Source organism: Odocoileus virginianus, chromosome 17, assembly GCF_023699985.2.
Source record: "Odocoileus virginianus isolate 20LAN1187 ecotype Illinois chromosome 17, Ovbor_1.2, whole genome shotgun sequence".
NCBI classification, from domain to species: domain Eukaryota; kingdom Metazoa; phylum Chordata; class Mammalia; order Artiodactyla; family Cervidae; genus Odocoileus; species Odocoileus virginianus.
In genome coordinates, this window is record NC_069690.1 from 52,015,820 (window position 1) to 52,031,021 (window position 15,202).

Here is a 15,202-nt window from a genome sequence, read left to right on the forward strand (position 1 = left end):
GTCGCTCGGTCATGTCCGACTCTTTGCGACCCCACAGACTGCAGCCCACCAGGCTCCTCTGTCCATGGGATTCTCCAGGCAAGAATACTGGAGTGCAAAAATCTTATAACCATTTTCTCCCCATTTCTCTTGTGCGTGTGTGAATATGCCATAGTCTATTCATTCAGTGGAAAGGCATATGGATTGTTTTCTGATTTTTGCTCCTGTTGCCCACTGTCAATATAAATATCCTTATACATATACCTCCTGATGTACATGTGCAAGAATTTTGGGGGATATATAATCAGAAATAAAAATTCTGAAGCTCTCAAGTATTTATCTAGGAGTAATTGTTAAATTTAATAGATAATACTCAACTATTTTGCACAGTAGTTTCTTATCTTTAAACTTAAAACTGGCGAAGCTCCCCCACTCCCCACCCACCCAATCTCCAATGATCCCTCTATCCAACCAGATGGCCATAGGCAGGATTCTCAAAGCCAGGACTTCTAAGGCAGGGCCCGCCTCTTCTGCTTTTTTGTTGAAATACTCAAAAAGCAAAGAAGAAATACTTCAGCTTTTTTGTTGAAGTCCTCAGAAAGCCTAGACCTCAGAGGTCTGGAGCTATCACAGGAAGCAGTGCCCATAACCTGGAGACTTTATGAAATATCTGGTGGTATTTTTTGAGTGTCAAGCAGGTTTTATATTCTACTCTGTGGGATCCTGTTTTCTTTCAAGGATGGCTGTCTCTCACACACACACACCCACACTCCTCCAGTCAGATGGAGCATCATTGTTGTCCTGGGTTATAGAAGCTCTGGGTTGAGGACAGACCCTGGTCCCCCTCCCCACTGCCTCCACTCCATTGAGAACCACAAATAGAAAGACAAACTGATGACGCCTCTTGCAGAAGTGAGGGAGGGGGTGGGTGCTCCTCCCCCATGGAATCTGGGTCTGGGAAAAATGAAGACGATTCTGAAAATATAACCCGTAGGTGGGTCTACTTGCTGCTACCTGCACCAGTCACATGATTTCCCCACACTGCCTTTCTGGCTGGTTACCAGGCAACGTGTTGTCCCTCTGTAGCCAGGAGTGGTACCACAAAGTCCTGGCCCCAGCCACACCCCTGGCCCCAGCCCCAGCCCCAGACACAGCGCCACTGGGAGGCCCGATGAACAAGTCATGGTCCTCTCCTGGGAGGATGACTCCACACCGATGTTCTAAAGCCTCTATCATCATCTCCCTCACCTTCGTGGCTACCATTCTGAACACAGGCATCATTCTACAGGCTTTCAACTCATTAACTCATCAATCCCTTTCGTCTGGACAGCTACCCTATGAGATCAGACCCGTTCCTAACCTGCTCCCCTCTTTACAGATTAAGAAACAGGTTTAGTAATTTACCCAGGATCACGGACCAGGGAGGAGTAGAGCGGGGATTGGGACCCAGGCGGTAGGCTCCAGCACCCACACTCCCACTGGCCGAGCTCTCCTTTCTCCCCAGACTCCCCGGGCACCAGGCAGTACAGTGGTGTGTCATCAGTCCACAGCGACATCCCGAAATTGGAGCTGCAGGCTGCCAGCAGAGATCGGCCCCAGTCCCAGTTTTGTTGCTAACCTTGGAGGAATCATAGCCTCTAGGAATTTCATCTTTTTCATCAGCAAAAGACAAAAAATGCCTACCTCACCAGGTTCCTGATAAGATCGAGTGAGGCAAGGAGAGTGAAAGTTCCACTGATTGTTATGACTTCGGTCATCAGTTTCACCTTCTGAATTGCCAAGTCTGGAAATTCCTGACTCCCACCCCAACATATGCATACCCCTCACCTAAGGAGCCAGTCGTTTTCAGCTGGAATCTGGAAATCATTTCCTCTCCCTTCTGCCTCCCTCTAGTCTTGCCTGACTCTCTTGTGGAGAGATGCTTCCAGTGTCCACCTGGCCAGTCACTCCTGGCTGCATCTGAGCCTTCTTACCTCCTGCTCCTTGACTCAAACCTTGCTTCCTCCTCCAGCAGGGCTTCCCTGGTAGCTCAGCTGGTAAAGAATCTGCCTGCAATGCGGGAGACCCTGGTTTGATTCCTGGGTTGGGAAGATCCCCTGGAGAAGGGAAAGGCTGCCCACTCCAGTATTCTGGCCTGGAGAATTCCATGGACAGCCCATGGGGTTGCAAAGAGTCAGATAGGACTGAGTGACTTTCACCTTCCTCCTCCAGGAAGCCTTCCTTGGCCCTCTGAACAGAGTGAGATGCCCTTCTCCTTTGACACCCCTACCCCAGCATCCCACTGTCCTCCCTACCATCCTTCTGCACAGACTTGAGTCACCTCCTCACTTGGGCACCCCTCCCCCCAGGGTAGGGCTAGATTACCTTTGAAAGCACAGAGCTGGGACAGGATCTGACCCAATAAGTATAGTGTTCATGAATAAATTAACAAAGCAATGAACCCGGTGAACCCCCCAGGAAGAACTGGTTTAAAGGTTGAAAATATGGTCAAGAAAAGCATGTTAGGAGAGAAGGGGCAGGTGAGCAAGAGGAATCCAGGGCTCATGTGGGCATCTCCAAGGCTTATCAAGACCTCCTGGTCTGAACTGGACACAAGTGGCCCCACCAGTCCCCAAAGGACATCATGGCAGGAAGAAGAGGAAGAGAGACAAATCAGCCCAGAGACAGCAGGTCCCCTTCCCAGGGGGAGTTAACGAGGAGCCCCACCATCCCCGCAGCCACAGAAAACAAAGATTTTCAGGTTACAGTGACTGCACTGGAGATGCGCCTACAGTTTCCTCATTACTCTCGTCAGGAGGCATCTGAGCTCGTCCAGAGAAGAGCTGAGAGGGTCAGTCGAGGGGAGAGGGGGCTATGGTTTTATCACTTGTAATTTAAGTTCACTTTTATGGGCAATTTTACGCTAAGTGGTTGATTGGAGCAGCAACATGAATTGAAAAACACTCTCCTGACAACCTTCAGCCAAAGGTGCCCAGAGAGGCTCACTTGTACAATTCCACCTTACGCGCTGACTCCTCAAAAGTCCTCTGTCCAGACGGTCCCATAATTCCAACGTTAAGTTCATTTCTCTTCCGACTTTTACCCAGAGCTGTGTCAGGAGGGGCTGGGGAAGCCTCCCCACCCCTATGGCAATGTTGAGATGGGGACAAGCAGCATCTCAGCACGAAGGGGCTTCAGACGCACCCACCTAGCAGCCCCCATTCTCCCGCCTACAGCCACCCCCAGCGCTTGGGAAGTTTCCGTGGAATTGCCAATCTGGGCAGTTGGAATGAATTTCTAAGTGTTCTCGGGCTGCCTGAGTGGGAGTCTCAATGCAGACGAAGGGGATGGGGGAGGGGTGATCTAGGGACATGGTCCTTGTATCGGTCACCCAGTCATCTGGTCCGTGTTCCCAACCCAGACTAATCCACCCATGAAAGCCAACCTGGGTGGGGGGAGGGGTGATGGGGAGTCAGGGTTTCATGGGGACAACTGCAGTCTGGGAAGATGAAAGAGCTTTGGGGGTGGATGGTGGTGATGGTTGTACAACTGTGTGAATGTATCTAATGTCACTGAACTGTACGTGGTTAAGATGGGTAAACTTTATATGTAAGTCACAAAAATTTTTCTAAAAACCCCAAACCAGACTTTCCACACTCACAATGTCCATGTACAGCCCCACAAACACACACCCAGCACTCACTCTCCCAGAGGCACCCCTGCCCCATCTTCTACAGGGCCCCCCACAATGGAAGTAAGTGTTAGTCGCTTAGTCATTTTCAATTCTTGGCAACCCCATGGACTATAGCCCACCAGGCTCCTCTGTCCATGGGATTTCCCAGGCAAGAGTACTGGAGTGGGTTGTCATTTCCTTTTCCAGGGTATCTTCCTGACCCAGGAATCAAACTCATGTCGCCTGCATTGCAGGTAAATTCTTTACCAACTGAGACACCAGGGAAGCACCCCTTCCCCCAACAATGGAGAGGGTCAGCAAATAGGCAGAGCAAGATGTATTAGCCACTCTTGGCCAAAAGATCAAAAGATGGTGGGACTTCCCCAGTGGTGCAGAGACTCTGTGCTCCCAATGCAGGGCACTGGGCTTAATCCCTGGTCAGGGGACTAGAACCTACATGCCCCAACAAAGATCAGAGAGTCCAAGTGAAACGAAGACCCAGTGCAGTCAAATAAATAAATATTTTTAAAAAGATAAAAGATTCAAAGGTAGGTTATAACAAAGTGGAGAAGAAAAAATACAACCCATGCCCAATAGAAGAAAAAAAAAAAACAACTCTCAGCTAGGAATCAAAACGCTGAGTTCTATGCATATAAATTTTTAGAAGAGATGAGGGATAGAGCTAACCTTTATCTGTAAGTTTAGAATTTATATTGTTTCTTCCCATGTACCAAAAAAGAAAAAAGTGCCAAGTTCTAACAGTGAAGAGGATCCCTGGGTGTGAGCTCCAGCACGAATTTGCTGGGCTGCCTTGCACAGACGTAGAAGGGCTCCTGTGTGCTCCCATTCTGTGACACAGGACAAATCTCCACGGCCCCTCCAAGCTAAAAACTCTTCAGGTTTATGTCTCCCTGTGCTTGGTCTGTGGCTGGAAATAAGCTCTCCAGGTAGCGCTCAAATTCTGGAACAGACTATTCTCTCTCTCTGTCTGTCTTCTCTGTGTGGGAAGGACCTAATTAAAAAGCATCATTACAAAGTGCTCAAAGATCTTTGCCTTCAAGAGCTAAGAGAACAGGGGAACTTCGGCTTCCCTGGATCCATCTCATTACTGGGAGCACCTGGCTGGGCAACCCAGGACCCCTGTCTCCTCCAGGGTCCGCTAGCCCTCTGATGCCATCGGGTGCCCATCCCCCGAGCACTATGGCATTGACCTTGCCTCTCTCCCAAGGTCCATTGCTAAAGCACCTGCCGCCCCTTCCCCAGAACACAAGGAACACAAAGAAGCAAATGCAGAAAGTTAACTGGGCATCTAACGAGCTGCTGTAGAAGGCAGGTTAGCATCACTAACGAGGAAGGAATTAAATTCTCCTGCCAGGTTTCCTCTTTTACCCAGCGTGAGCTGACCTTCCTGAGCCCGACAAAAGTAGCCTTATGATGCCCTCATGATGGGTCCACCCACAGCTTCCATCTCCTGACAAGACAGTGCCCTGGGAGGGTCAGAAATCACAGCTAAAGAGAATGGCCGGGTCCCCAGTGGAGTCAGGGCTCAGAGGAAGCGGGAATTCAAAGGAAAAGCAGATCAGAACTGACTCCAGCCACGCCTCAGCCCAAAGGAAGTACAAGCGGAAGGATGCTGAAAGGGAACTGGGCGGCCTGCATCGGGCCTGTGGTCCAAAGCCAACACTTTCTTCCCCAGCACTCCTTCCTAGTAAGCAAACTCAGGGCTAAGAATAGGGCTGCCACTCCCAGGAGAGGTGGATGAAACCACAGACTCATTCTTCCAGCTCCCCGGGGGCTGCGGTGCCAGGAACGCATCCCTCTGGCTGTCCCCTGCCTCCTTCCCATTTATGTAACCATGCGCGTGAGTGCTGAGCAGGAATCCAGGCTCCTCTCACCAAGCCAGGCTTTCCGTGAAGGTGGATCTTAGGCCCAGGTGCAGGTTTGGATCTATTCTGGCTCCTTGATGGCCAGGCCTGTCCCAGAGGGGCCACCTCTTGGCTCTCGGGTGGGGCCTGCCATTGGGATGCTGGTTTTCAGTTTTTCTGGGGATTCTCACGTCCTAGGCGCTCTTGCTGTTCTATGCATGTTGTGTGCTAAGCCGCCTCAGTCATGTCTGACTCTTTGCGACCCTATGGACCATAGCCGGCCAGGCTCCTCTGTCCGTGGGGTTCTCCAGGCAAGAATACTAGAGTGGGTTGCCATGCCCTCCTCCAGGGGATCTTCCTGACCAAGGGATCGAACCTGCGTCTCCTGCATCTCCTGCCTTAGCAGGCAGGTTCTTTACCACCAATGCCACCTGGGGAGCCCCTCACTGTTCTATCCAATTCCACAAACCTTTGTGGAGAACCAACTCATAGAGGAAACAAAGATGGGGTGAGACCCTGCTCTCAGCCACATTGGAACAAGCCCTGTGGGGGATGTGGGTTAAAGACACAGCCCTGGGGTGCCAGCCATGAACTGTGCAGGGATCTGAGTCCATTCCAGAACAGGCAAGGAAAGAACAGTCTGGTTCCAAGAAAAGTCTTCTCTTTACGGGAGCCCTTTGACGATTTCGGGGAAGTTGGAAGGAGTGCTAGGGGTTATTCATACCATTCTGTCTTCTGCCAGCTTCACCGGGAATAGAAAAGTCCCAGGCCAGCCCTGACCCCATCCTGAGCTGGGAGCAGCAGAGTTTTATCCTTCCCATGGGGGGCACATCAGTCTCCAGGAAGTTCATCCCACCATCTGCCTCCCTCCTCTCCTGCTGCCATGGGACAAGACCTTCTCCTGGCCAGGATGCCCCCTTCCTTTACAAGAACCCATGGCCCCTGAGGTTCGAAGGTATATGGATGCGTTCCTCCCCTCCCCCAGGACAAACCCCACCTCCTTACTCTTCCTTCAAAAGCCTGCAGAAGCCAGCCCTCCTCTTCCTTTCTTCTCTGACTCCCCCCAAGTTCTCCCCACCCCACTTGGTTGCATGAACCTTTCTTGAGAGCCCGTGATTTCTTTTAAATCACTCTTCCTTTGCAACCTCCCACCCCCAATGTGGACCAGACCAGAGCTGGAAAAGGCACCTTGGCCACTGCATCCATGAGGTCAAGACTTAGGGGATGTGATTAGCAAGAAACAGACTCCCACTCTTTGAGACTCAGAGCAGCTTGGAGGGGGAGGAGCAGGGAATCATCTCTCCTGGATCCCCGGGAAGGATGAAGGCCAGGGACCAGGGAGGCTCTGGGCCCCCAGCAGCAGAGGCCCCCCACCTTCTGCGGTGTCCAGCTGTGCTGAATGGGATCCCACAACACAGATTAAAAGGCCTCCGTGGAACCCAAGGAGAAGGAAGGCAAAAGAAGGGAGAGGCAGGAATTCTCTGGGGGTCCAGTGGTTAGGACTGCTAACTTCCAGTGCAGGGGGCACAGTTTGATCCCTGGTCCGGGAGCTAAGATCCCATAAGCCATGTGGTGTGGCCAAAAACAAACAGAAGGGAGAGGGGATGGGGTGTTTTAGTGTAAATCAGCCATTTGCCTCTCATGCCTCCTCTAGGAAGAGGTGGAGGAGAAACAGCCACTGTGTACAGGGTCTGCTGAGTGCCAAGCAGAAGCTGGACATGGCTCTTTCTCCCCTGTTCTAATTGATCAGTCAAATATTTCAAGCGTCCAGAAAGTTATAGAAAATAGTACAATGACATGATGAATATCTGTGCTGCCACTTCCCAGCCTTGTCAAGTCATCAGATTTCTGCCATATTTGGTTCAAGGGTTTTTGCGAAGGGTTAACACATTAGAAGTCCAGGGCAGCCTTCGGGGTGTTCCAGTCTCATCGACTGTCCTCACATCTCCTGCCCCCTCCACCTCACTCCCAGAAGATGCTCATTCCTCCTACATCAAAGATGAAATAAGGACTTCCCTGGTGACACAGTGGTAAGAATCCACTTGCCAACGCAGGGGACATGAGTTCGACCCCTGGTCCGGGAAGATTCCACAGCCTTCAGACCAACTAAGCTGGTGAGCCACAACTACTGAAGCCTGCACCCTGCAACTACTCAGCCTACACGCTGCAACTGTGGAAGCCCGTGCATACTACAGCCCATGCTGTGCAACAGGAGAAGCCACTGAAATGAGAAGCCCGGGCACCGCAACTAGAGAGTGGCCCCCTCTGGTTGCAACGATGGAAAAAGCCCACGTGCAGCAACGAAGACCCAGAGCAGCCAAAACAAGAGAATGTTCTAAAAGATAAAAAGCATCAGTGGGAAGGCCCCATCCCTGTAACCCCACTGGCAGCCCCACTACATCCGGCTCTCATCCCCTTACTCCTGGGGGCCACCCTCTGGGCCACGGTTCATGATGTCTTTCTTCCTGGAGCTTCAGCCACTCCCTTTTCTGGCTCCTTCACACCAGCATTTAAACATGCTCACAGGGACTTCCTAAAGCAAATCAGTCCTGGATATTCACTGGAAGGACTGATGCTGAAGCTGAAACTCCAATACTTTGGCCACCTGATGCGAAGAGCTGACTCATTTGAAAAGACCCTGATTCTGGGGAAGATTGAAGGTGGGAGGAGAAGGGGATGACAGAGGAGGAGATGGTTGGGTGGCATCACTGACTCAATGGACATGAGTTTGTGTAAGCTTCGGGAGCTGGTGATGGACAGGGAAGCCTGGCGTGCTGCAGTCCATGGGGTCGCAAAGAGTCGGACACGACTGAGCTACTGAACTGAACTGAACTGACAAGGACTTCCCTGGTGGTCCACGCTAAGACTCTAAGCTCCCACTGCAGGGTGCCTAGGGTTCAATTCTTGGTTGGGGAACTGGATCCCACATGCCGCAACTAAGTTAGCATGCCACAACTAAGATCCAGTGCAGCCAAATTAATAAATATTAAAAAATATAAAACAACCCTGAGGCCTACCTGGACTGGCAGCTTAGAGGGTTTTCTGGCTACAGCTTGGTCAAGCTGGGCTTAGTACAAAGGACAGGACGTGGTCCCTGCCTTCGTCATTCTCCAGGGACCCTCCCCAGTATTTCCCTTGAACAAACATTGATCAAACAGAAAGGCCAAGAGACCAATTTCCACCAGGGCCGGTGCTTGACAGCTAAGAGTCTCCCCTCCTCGCCCTCCTTATTTAAACATTCTCCTCTCAAGCTTTCATCATTTGCCAGTTAAGTCAACTAATTTTCTACTAAACCCAATTTCACTCATGGAAGGAGGAAGAGCTGAGTCATTTTTCCTCATGCCATGTACTATTAATGATGCTTGAAATTATGCAAATAAAATGGATGAGCACAGCCGATCCTGGGCAGGCGGGAAGGGGAAAGGCTTCATTTTAAAATGCCCACCGTGCATCTGGACATCCCTGGGGACGTCTCAGATGCAGCTAACCGGGGCTCTGGCTTCGTGTCTCCTCCCACTGCATGTGCAGGGTGCAGGCAGGACTGCTTGACATCCCCAAGCTGCAGTCTGATCAGAGCCCATTGTCCCCACCCGCCGCTGCCACCACCGCTGTCACCCCGGAAACATCTTGCAGAAGCAAAACCAGATGTGGATTCCTTGTACTGCCCCAAACATCATGCCAGCGTGTTGGGTAATTAAAACACCAAAACACGAGGAGCAGAGAAAAGCGGCTAGTCTGTCCAGCCTCGTTGTCGAGTCAGTGACCAAGACATCTGCCGCGAACATCTGTGAATAAACTACAACAAATGTACGGCAGCATCCTCATCCTGCTGCCTTCCCCACGCGTGGTGTTTCGCCGGCCCAGGGAGACGTTTCTGCGGCAGGAGCCAAGCCGTGACTCTCAGAATTCGGATTATCTGCACACCCTGCTGACCTATTTTCACATGACCCTGGTGCCTCTGGCATAGAGCGGCTCCGCCAGGCTGAGGGACGGGACCCCCAGATGATCCCACCTCCCGCAGAGCCCACAGCAGCGCCATGCCTGTATTCAGGGGTCTCTCTGCCTGTGACCCCTTTCTAGGCTCAAACGGTCACCATCTTGTTACAGGTTGCCTTGTTGTCCCCCCACCAAACATATGTTGGAATCCTAACCCCAGAACCTCAGAATGGGACCTTATTTGGAGATAGGGTTCTTACAAAGGTGACCAAGTTGAAATGAGGTCGTTAGTGTAGGTCCTGATCTCATACAACTGGTGTCCTTATACGAAGGGGTACACTGAACCCAGACCCATGCACAGAGAGAATGCCACGTGCAGAAGAAGGCAAAGATGCAGCTGATGCTTCCACAAGCCAGTGATCACCAAAGATCACCGACGACCAACAGAAGCTCAAAGCCTCCGAACCAATCAACCCTACCAATGCCATGATGTCAGACTTCCAGCATCCGGAAGCGGGAGGCCGCCCACTTCAGTTGTTTAAACCTCCCAGTCTATGGTACTTCATTACAGCAACTCTAGCAAACTAAATCACCTCTGTATGTTAATGTCCACTCAAGGAAAGGCCTGCATGTATGTAACATTCGGGTGGTCCTGGGAGAGAATGAGTTTGGGGAGCTCATAGGCTAGGCCCGACCAGCAACTATCACCAGGAAAAAGTACATCCAGGAAAGGGCATGGCATGAAGTATCTGGCTGGCCAAAAAGTTGATTCGGGATTTTCCATAAGATGTTTCAGAAAACCCTCAAGGAATTGTTTGGCCAACCCAATACATTCCAGGTCAGCAAGTTCACACAGTGTCCCGGGCGGGGGGGAGGTTCAAGAGGCCCAGCTTCCTGGGCCAACTCTGGGGGGTACCTCCTTGGCCTGCCTCCTCCACTCGGCCCTGCCCGGCAGCCAGGGGGTAACACGGTGCTTTCAAGTCTGCAAAGGCGGGCTCAGGAGGAATTCACACATCTTTTCACAAATCCTCTAGGGTGCTGAGCCCTCACCCCAGGCCTGTTCCTCGGTAACTATTCACACACTGCAGTGTCCTAACCGCACAGCTATCCTGCTAAACAGACTGGGAGGTGGGGAGTGGGACGTCGAAAAGCCACATCCTCAACTTTTCTATTTCCCAACCATCACTGCTCATTAGATCATAGATCGCCAGGGTGAGCTTTGAAAACCTGATACTCGGCCCCACACCAGACCAATTAAATGAGAGGCACCAAGACACCCGAAGGCCCATAAGTTTCCAAGGCAGTTCCACTATAGCCAGGGTTAAGAATTCCTACCTGAAATGAATTTCAACACAGCGGAGGCTGTTAGTTTTATAGACATAACTGTACTATGTCTCCCGGGGAAGGAGGTGTTCTTTTTTTAACTTTTATTCTTTCAGTTGTCTTAAATTGTACCTGGTATCAGATTTAGGAAAAAACCTTCCTGAGACTGTTCCCTCAGGTGGCTAAGCTGTTTATACAATTCTGCCCCATCTGAGCAAGAACATTTGTGGCACCTACACCCCACAGGGAGCCCAGGGCAGAGCTGTCTGGGCACTGCCTCGGGCCTGCCCGCTTAACAAACTGCAAAGTGGAGATGGGGTGACCTCTCTCAAGAGCTCCTGCTCCAGGGAGTTTCAGCTCTGCATGGGTGACACATTGGTGGATAAGGAAAATATGGATCCTCTGTGTGGGGTGTGTGTGCACGGTGGTGTGCTTGGGTGCATAGGTGTGCACAAGTGTGCCATGGGCTGAATATCATACGTAGGGGTATGTGTATGTCCATGTGCAAGGGTGTGTGTTTGTGTGTGTGTGTAGGCATGCCTCTTCACGCAGGGGTGTGCATGCAGGGGTGCGCATACATACAAGGGTGTACATATGTGGTTGTGCACAGGGGCATGTGTGCACACATGAGCGTGCACATATGCAGTGAAAGAAATGGCAGCAGGGGCGTATTTCAGGTGTATTTCACAAGGGCCTCCCTTTTGGGACCGCCCAAGTGCAGTGACCTCCATCTTCACTGCTCTGGCCCTGTGATGGACGTCGGCAACCTCATTGATGACAGGCTCAGCTCCAGCCTGGCCCAGTGAGTGGCCAGAGGAGGAGGAAGTAGTCTGGGCAGGTAACGACTCAGGGTCGAGGTTGGAAGAGGAGACATCCCGCAGGGGCTGAGCAGAACAACTGAGTTAAAGGCCTGCCTCTCGGGCTTCCTCGGCGGCTCAGCGGTAAAGAAGCTACCTGCCTGTGCAGGGACATGTGCTCAACCCCTGGTCCGGGAAGACCCCACATCCCACAGAGCAACCAAGCCCATGAGCCAGGACTGTCGAGCCTGGGCTCTAGAGCCCGTGTGTCACAGCTACTGAGCTCACATGCCACAGTGATTGAGGCCTGGGCACCCTAGAGCCCACGCTCCACAAGAAAAACTTCCACCATAAGAAGCCCACACACTGCAACGGGAGCAGCCCCTGCTCGCTGCAACGAGGGAAAGCCCACATGCAGCAACGAAGACCCAGCACAGCCAAAATATAAATAATAAAATAAATGAATAAAAGGTTCTTTAAATTCCCGCCTCTTAGGGAGACTTGTCGAACAGCTGCTCTCTCACGCAAAGATGGTTCTCTGAGTGTGATGTTGGGCTGTCACAAACTCAGGGAGCCTCCCCATTCCCTGAGGGAGCAGTTAGGAAAGGAAGTTCTCACCTCTCTGGCCCCAGAAGATGCACAGTCAGAAGGGAGGAGTCCAGCTAATGCTGATAAACATGAATTCATCTAACCTAGAGGTGGAGCCAGGTGTTGGTGGTGTTGACAGAAGGATACTCCACACTTGCAGGGGACTTATGTGTGGCAGAGCCTGAGATGCAGGCTCTGGACAGTCCCCATCCCCAGGATTCTTCACACGGCATCTTGGAGTCTCCGGTGACCTGGGGACAAGGGTCCCCAAACCCTTGCTTACTGCTCTGCCTGAAGCAGGTCTGGCTTCCCATAGCACTGGCTGCACCATCCTAAGTTGTCTGAGATTTCTCTGACTTCCTGCACCTTGGGTCCCTTTTCTCTTTCCTCCTCCTCTTCTCCCGTCCCATCTGAGTTTCCCGTAGGAAGCTGTGAGGCCAGGAAGAGAGGCCTCTTTTCATTATTTGCAAATGTCAGCTGCTTCTGCAGTGTTCTGCTCCACAGTGTAGATGCGTCTCCCGAGCTCTCTGTTCAGAGGGAGCAGGGGCGGGCACAGCGCGGTGAGCAGCAGTGCGTGCTGGCGGGCAGCGAGAGGGCCCACCCAGCTCCGAAGTGGCCCGCAGAATGGGAACAGCTTGTTTGACAACAAAATGCCACGGGGTGAGAGCCAGCGTGGGGGACGTGCGGCTGGTTCCCGCTCCCAGCCCTGGGAAGCTAGTTTGACGGTTCAGCACCAGCCTCCGGGACAGCTCCCAGCCGAGCTCATTCCCACTCAGGTGATTCAACCAGACGAGGCGGAGTTGCTGTTTCCAAGTGGAACCTCCTCCCCCAGAACTCGCTGCTCCTGACCTGGGATGTGTTTCCAAATGCTGCCACAACCATGCAGCCCCTTCGCCAGGCCCTGTCACCTTCTCCCCCTAGAAAGCAGACTGTCTTTCACATCCACACTTACACATGCTGTTCCTGTCTGAAGACACTTTTCATCTTTCCTAAGCCTACTGAAGACAAGCACATCAACTTAAAAGAATGATTCCAGAGGGAGGGATTTCAAGCCATGGTGATGAAAACCTTCAAACTACTAGGTCATTTGGTAGCCTCACAGCACACCCCAGTCTCAGCCTCGTTCTCCCCTGACTCTCTCTGACAACCTGAGTCACTGGCAGACTCTGAGTCACTCACTCTGAGTAGCTGCCCAAGACCAGTGCTTCCTGGGCCCTGTCGACCAAGTACTGTCCATGGCTCGGTCCCCGCCAGCATCCTCCTCTCTCCAACACTTCTCTGCTACGGAGCATCAGCATTTGTGGTCAGGACAAAATGCCCATTAAAAAAAAAAAGAAAAGAGAGAGAAAGACATCTAGAACTAACAGACCATCCAGGTGGCGGTCAGGCTCTAGACAGGAGTCAGATTTTAGCTTGAAAACCACCTGAAAGTAAGTTCATGGTCTGGTGAAGAAAAGTCAATTTGCAGGCAAACAATTTAGGGGCCTTCCTTAGTTATGTGCTCAGTCATTCAGCCGTGTCCAACTCTTTGTAACCCCTTGGATGGCAGCCCTTCAGGCTCCTCTGTCCATGGGATTTTTCAGGCAAGAATACTGGAGCAGGTTGCTATTTCCTCCTCCAGGGGATCTTCCTAACCCAGGAATTGAACCCACATCTCTTGTGTGTCCTGCATTGCCAGGTACATTCTTAACCACTGAGCCACCTAGGAAGTCTCCTTAGTTAAACCCTGGGACAAATTAGGACAGTCTCATTTCAATGCCAGTGAAAGTAATAGAAATTTACCAAGCACAAAATCTCAAGCCATAAAAAAAAAAATGTTTTGATAACTTTGACTATATTAAAATTAAGACCTCCCATTCCTTAAAAAAAGACATAAAGAAATCACAAAGACAAGCCACAAATTAGATTGGGAGATTTTAAAACACATATAACTTACACAGGATTTATACCTATAATATATAAAGAACTCCTATAACTCAATAAAGAAGAGATAAACAGCAAAGCAGAAAAATGACAAATGACACAAATAGGCATCTCATCAAGAGGAAATAAGGAGAGCCAAGCATATGACCAACTGCTCAACCTCATCAGTTGTCAAGGAATGAAAGTTAACACCATAACAAGATACCATAATACCACGCTACACCCCCAGTGAGAAAGCCCAATAACACTAAGTGTGGGGAAGAATCAGCCCCCTGGCAACCTACACATGGTAGGACTCGACTCGTGCAGTCACTGAGGAAAACAACTGGCATTTTCTTGTCAGGCTGAATTTTTAAACACCTGGAGTCCCAGCAATTGTGCACCTAAGTCTATACCAAAGAAAAAACTCAGTCTATACCCAAGAGAAACTCTGACCCAGGGATACCCGGTGACATGTCCACCACAGATAGTATCATTCAAAATAACATGAAAAAACACGGGGAAATGTCCACAGATAGGAAAAATTGATAAATAATTGTAGTATATTCACACAATGGAATATTATACAGCAGTGAACATGAATGGCATAGAGCTACAGGCAGCAACATGGAGGAATCTTGGAAATCTAATAATGAGTGAAGAAAACAAATCTTGGAGGCTATAATCAGTAGGTACAAATTTTACAAAGCTCAAATTAAACCAAAATAAAAACTAAATCATATATTGTTTATTGATACATAAAATTGTAAAAACAACAACAAAAGAACAAATTTATTTTTTAAAGCAAAAGAATGATAAACACAAAATCCAAGTTCCAGGTTTCCTCCAGGGCTGGGTGGTGTCGAGGGGAGAGGGATGGGTGAGAGAAACCCCCAGGTGAACATAAGAGTCCTGGTAATATTCTCATTCTGCAGCTGGGTCATGGCAGAATCATAGATCACTTCATCCTTGTGCTTTGTGACATATGGTACATATATTTTTGTACATATCAAATATCAGAAAATAAATATTTATAGATAAAATAAGAAATATCTTACATATTTCTGTATCCCACAAATATAGTGGTTAAAAATGAGCCTAATCATACACACACACACAATCCTATCCCCTCTAACCACCAGTCTCCCACCTCCAACAGC

General features: G+C 50.3%; 1 protein-coding gene across 1 annotated transcript in view; it reads right to left on the reverse strand.

Annotated features, from left to right (window-relative positions):
* Positions 1–15,202, reverse strand: part of MGAT5B (alpha-1,6-mannosylglycoprotein 6-beta-N-acetylglucosaminyltransferase B) — a 67,709-nt gene that overhangs the window by 24,153 nt on the left and 28,354 nt on the right. The window lies entirely within an intron of this gene.